The sequence below is a fragment of the Cyprinodon variegatus genome, unplaced genomic scaffold, assembly GCF_000732505.1.
Source record: "Cyprinodon variegatus isolate N-32 unplaced genomic scaffold, C_variegatus-1.0 Scaffold385, whole genome shotgun sequence".
Classification (NCBI taxonomy): Eukaryota; Metazoa; Chordata; class Actinopteri; order Cyprinodontiformes; family Cyprinodontidae; genus Cyprinodon; species Cyprinodon variegatus.
Window position 1 is genome coordinate 285,209 of NW_015150838.1, and position 6,258 is coordinate 291,466.

General features: G+C 35.5%; 1 protein-coding gene across 1 annotated transcript in view; it reads right to left on the bottom strand.

Annotated features, from left to right (window-relative positions):
• The window catches only part of mrpl11 (mitochondrial ribosomal protein L11), a 101,883-nt gene that overhangs the window by 9,202 nt on the left and 86,423 nt on the right, over window positions 1-6,258 (bottom strand). The gene's annotated exons all lie outside the window — the stretch shown is intronic.

Consider the following 6,258-nt stretch of genomic DNA (forward strand, 5'->3'; position numbering starts at 1 on the left):
AGGGGTTTTTCAGCACCTGAAAGCTCAGTGAAACAGAGGTTCTGCATGTAATCCAATGAGAGGAGCAGGAGTGACAAACCTTTTTGTTTACCTTCCCATTCGGGTTGTGAATGACCTACAGCCATGAAAGTTGGCCCCACCATTAGCCGGGTTGAGAAACCGGGCAGTAGGTGGCCCCCCTCAAAATTTCTTTAGAAATTTTCTAGTTATCATTGATGATGTATGAGTTTATTACACCTTCATATTAGCTGCCTGTTGCATGTCAGAAGTGATGTTTGTCCCCAATAGGTTATCTAAATAAGACAGTTCCTCTGTCCCGATATACAGTTATAATCTTCATTTTGTACAAGGCAAATTTGGGAAATGGAATGAGAGCGGTGTCCTTCAGCTAAGAACAAAGTGTAATATTCTGATAAGGCTGGAACCATGGATGTCTCCTCATCTGCTAACGTGTATGATGTAATGATGTGATGAGGTGGCAGACTGGAGATGTATAAAATGCCTTTTTAACTGCTTATCGGGGACACTTCCCAAGAAGTGAGAGCAGGGGTATGCAGCTGCCTTCTGTAATCCTAGGCAACTTCTCTGATCTGAGTAAGACTACAATTTCTATCAGAACCTGTTGTCATGCCTAATGGTTATTTAATGCATATTAGTTATTAAGTGTTATTTAAAGAGTTTGTCCTGAGTGATCTCTTTTCAGGAAAAAGAACCAGAGAGAGGAAGCCTCAAGGTGTGGACACAGTGACTCACCTTCAACATCCCTGTTAAAGAAGAGATGTCCTCAATGGCTGAATTAAACCTGTAGTGTTTTTTCAAACGAGATGAGGAATTACAGGATTAACATAATTGGGTGCTCTGCAAAAACCAGCCACGTAGCACCTATTTACTCTTGTTTCCTACACCAAAAACAGAAAGACAATGGCAGCATCTGTTTCTTTTTTAATTTAACCTGAAGGTTGTTTAATTCAGGAGAGAAAACATTGTATTACTGCAGCTTCCTCATAAAGGTTGAAAAAAAACCCTTCTTTATCAGCTCAGTTTCTCTCTTGGCTATTTTGTTTGTGTTAATTTTCCAAAATAGTGTTCATATTCTAAGCTCATTCTGTAAAGCATTTTTAACGTTCTTGTATAAAAAAGGTACCTAAAAATTATACTTCCAAAGACAAATAAAAAAAATGCATGTAACTGAGTTAGAAGCTGACTGTGTGACTGAATGGGCTGAACTCAAATAGATTGGTTGTATTTTGACCTAAACTGCGCCATGAGATGGAATGACAACTGGGTTCAGAGATTCCAGGATAAGAGATAAACCAGGTTTCCCCAGTGTAATCAGTGCATCCTGGTTTATCCGTTCTACAAACACCAAGCCAGGCTCCACAGGTGTGGCTATGTGATGCCAGGTGTCAGTAATCAAGATAAATGGCGGTTATTTTTTCAAAGGACAATGAGGTTAATCACAGATTTATGCTTTCAGCAAACAGATCGACTAAATACCCAAATAGCCAAAAATAAACATTTCTTAACCACCTCTCTTAACTGAAAACCTCATCATTTAAGGAGTTACTTGTCATTTTTTCCAAAAATTAAAACTATTGAAATAAAAGAGGAAGCTAATAAAGTAACAAGTGCAGATCTAAAAATGTATCGATTTTAAATACTTTTTCTCCCTAACACTCAAACTCTCTGTGGTGTAATGATTTTATTCTTTCCTTAAAGGCATGAGACCTGGGAACAAACATTAAAGTCATGTAGCATCAGAAAATGTATTAAACAGCAGATATAATTTATCACTTTATAGGTTAAATCAGTTATTATCAGAATTCAAACCAGCAGAAAATCTGACCTTTAACCTAAACAAAGAGACATATTTTAGAAAGGATCCATAGAGGAGCAGCTTTAGAAGAAATACCCTGTGGTCAGATAATGTGATTCACACAATACATGTATGTGTTTGAAATAAATCTATGTATTTTAAAGGCAGTACTGCTAATACATGTAAAACAATAGGCTACCGTAGTAATGCTAAATCCATGAAAGGATTTGAATATATATTGAAATATATATAAAAGTGTTTTAATGTAGGCTGATAAAAAGCTCCACAGCATGCCGATTTGGAAATGCCATTACTGACGGGCAGTTTAGTCTGGGTGGGAACAGGATAGCTGCACAGAATGAATTACAGTGAAACAGAACGGAGGCTTAAATAGGCTGAAGATATCTTAAGAATCTTCACTTGATCCCTTAAGTTTGTTTTGTGCAATATGAATCTAATGCAATAAGAAAAAGAAATCATTAATTTACTCATAGTAAGACAATTAAGGTGTTTCTATTAGCTGAACTATGCATCCATTATCTCTTTATATTTCTGTCAAAACCACTTTTCATGCCATCTTTTAAAATGGCCCCAATCAACTGTAGCCCAGAGTTTCTACAGCTTAGTGTGTCAACTTTGGCAAACTTCCTTTATATAGCATTTAAAAATGAGTGAGCAGTGCCGCGGTGCTGCACACTTAGAACCAAACCGCTGATGACAGGTAAGAGGAAGACATGAAATCAATAATTCATTACTTACAAAAAAAATGTATTAGAAATAATTGTGGGATCAAGACTAAATTTAGCAGTGAAGAGTTTTTAAATCACCTTCAAATCTTGTGATTCTGACTAGCTTTTATGTTGATAGGTGGATTGTTCCACAGTTTCAGGGCTAAAACACAGGAGGCAGCATCATCTCTACTTCTTTGATTGGTTGTTCGACCTTGGGTGTTCATATGAATGTACAGCATTTTATAAGCCATTTGTAAATGGATTGGTCTAGACTGACATAAAAAGAATTGCAATCATTAAGGCAACCTTATTTAAAAACATGGATCGATCTTTCAAAATTCTCTTAAAGGATATAAGGCTTTACTTTAGTCACAAATTGTAGTAATAAATAAACAGGATGCTTCGATAGCTGACCTGGTTTGCTTTTTCAGTTTAAAGGAGCTGTCAAAGAATGTGCCAAGACTCCTGAGTGCGGACATGACAGAAAAGGATCAAGAACAATATTAGAACGTCCAATCAACTAGATACCTTCATCTCTGATATACTGTAGTTGAGTTGGAGTAAGTTTGAGTTTATAGAAACCTTCCTATTGGCTAGACCATCCAATAATGGCTCTTTGGAGTTTTTTATGGGCAGATATATTTGAATGCAATCAAGAAAAAAATAAAATATAGTACAGTGCACATGTTTTAGGTAGATGTGAAAAAATGCTTTCAAAAATAGATGTGTTAATCATTTATTTTCATCAGTCAAAAAAATCTAAATCAAAACATCAGTTCTACATACATCTGCTCATAGTTTTTGAAGGAATGTTTGTAGTTCTAAACATCTTGACACACTTAGTTATGTTGAGATGTGGGGCCACAGCATCAATTCTAGTACTTCTTTTTTTACACTAAAGATAGCTCTTAATGCGTTTGCCTGTCTGTTTGGGCTCGTTGGCCACTCATTAGGTAGTATTACCATCATGTACCTGATGGTATTGCATGATGGGTGAGAATCTACCAATATTTTTCAACACTGAGAAAACTATTAATCCTGAACAAATCTTAAACTCCAGTTGCTGAAAACCAGTCCCTGATGTTCAAGGAACCTCCTCCATGCTTCACTGTTGCCTGCAGACACACACTATTTTGTACGGCTCTCAAAACTTTCAGCGAACAAACTGCCTTCTGCTCCAGCCAAACATTTCAAATTTTGACAAATCAGCCCAAAGCACCTGCATTTTTTTCTTTATCCCAGTTCCTATGTTTTTGTCCATGCTTGTTTTTCTTGCCCTTGCTTCCAAGTCAGGGGTACATAATTTTAGTTGCAACTCTTCCATGAAGCCCATTTCTAGTCAGAAATGGTAACAGATGAGTCAACATAGATCCCACTGGTGTCTGCCAGTTCTGTACTGGTGAAACCGCTAGATGACTTGGGATTCTGAAGAGCAATAAGCTTGACGTGTCTTCAATCTGCTGCACTAAGTTCTCTTGGCCGTTAGCTGTGTCTATGATCCTCAGTGTTGTCAGTTTCTTCAGCAGTCCATCCTAAAACCCCAATCTGCTTTGAAAACTTTGTCTGCACCGGACCTCATTGACAGAATATAACCAACTTATGTTTTGTTGTTGTGCTCAATTTTCCAATGACCTCAAACTGCTTTTCATAGCATGAGTCTGGCTGTTCCGCACCTAATTTAAAGCCTCCAATAAAGCAGTTTTTCTTTCCCTTCATGGCTGTGTTTAAACCTACATGTGACACTGATGATCATTAGCACCTACTTGGTATAATAGGTTGACCATACACCTGACTGTAATTCTACAAAATCCTAAATTTTGGGAAAGCGTACCTAAAAGAACTGATGCTGGTTTGAAGGCAAAATGTAGTAAGACCAAATATTGACTTGATTTTTTCTTTTTTCTCACTTTGTATTTTTAAAATAATAAAAATAAACAATCATCATTTATATTTCTGCAATCATTCTTTTATTTATAAGGCTTATGAATATTAGCCTACAACTTTTGTACTGGACTCAATATTTCATAAAAATAGACACTAGGGGGAATATATAGAAGAAGAAAAAAGCAGGCCCTAGGATAGATCCTTGAGGAACTCCATGAGTAAAAGGCTCTGCAGCTGAGGAATATGCATCTATCTGGTTGAGAAACTTGTAATGCTACATTAGTATTTTTTTTAACTTAACTGAATCTGCTTCTCCTCTGACCATGGTGTCAGACTGTAGAGTGTTTGGTAATAAATTATGGAAAGTGGAGAAATGGACAAAATAAGTCTTTGCTTAAGAAAGAAACCTTTAAGAACAGAAAAGGTCTCTAAGAAATTTTCCTTATTAATGCCTTTTACATTAATCTATACTATACATTTCTGTATACATTTCTGTATACATAACTATACATTTCTGTATAGTCTTTATATATTTTTCACATTTATTTATTTTATAGCCATTTACAATCACTCTCTATTTATATATACCATTTATAGTCCGTCCATACATACATAGTCTCTGTACACCTGTAGATAAATATTTATATCCTGTATAGCTCCTCTGGATAAATGCAAACTACATCTGGTTTCTTTGTACTTGTAACGGCATAATGTAAAGTTAAATTCTTCTATTCTATTTCAATTTAAAATTACCTTTTTTGAATAAAACCAGGCTTTCTGTACGTAAAAATATATTTTTTTTCTTTTTCTCAAGCACCACTAAAGACAAAGAAACCAAACCATGTGTTTGTGTTAGTCAAAAATAAAGCATGCTCGAAAAAAGATCAGGTACTGAAGTAAAGTTGGATGAAACCAGATAAATGAGGCTGAAGAGCTAATGATCAAGGAAAAAAAAAAACAGAGTCCGACTCCTGCAAAGCAAAATATAATGAAAATGGAAAAGCAAATATAATCTTTTGTAAAGCAGTGTAGTAAAACCTACGCAAGTGAAGAGGTTTGCATTTACTGCCATGTTTACTTTAACAGAATGTGTCCTTGTTCCAAGGTGATATTTATCCATTGGCCTTCCACACATTTGCTTGTGTGATGCACCTCAGCCGTTTCTTGACTGATGACTCTGTTATATCAGCATCAGTCCCAGGGCAACAAGCATCTTTAAACATGTAGCCTGAACTTCTTTGTCTTTATCAAACCGGTTCAGCATAAACTGTCTTTGGATTGAGAGAAGGACAATGCAGCTTACACTGTTGGCACAGCCGCAGTTAATTCAATATTTATTTATGCATTGTGATGTGTCATGGTGATCCTGTATTGCCAGCTGAAATGTTGAAGCACAGCATACAGATTAGCTGCACAAATTCACAGTTTGTAGGATAAAATGCACCTGAATTTTCCTACTGTAGAGGAGGAAATAATTACTCTAAAATCACTGGAACCATCAGCTGTAAGAAAAAATATTTACATCACCTAGACCTTCAGATTTTGTTGAATTATAACCATACAGTTTATAAATGTTTTAATAGTTTAAATAACATACCACAAAAAAGTAGTGCATGATGCTTGGTTTTCATTTGTTTTGTTCCAATTTGTTTCTTTTCAGATTTTTATTGTAGTTTATAAGTTTTTCTTATTCTTTTCATTTTTATTTAATTGTTCAACCTACATGTGTTCAACCTACAAAAGAATCTCACAGCTTAAAAAGTTTGTTTACTGAAGTATCTTAATTGAAAGTCAAACTTTCTTTTTCATAAATTCTTATCACTGGAG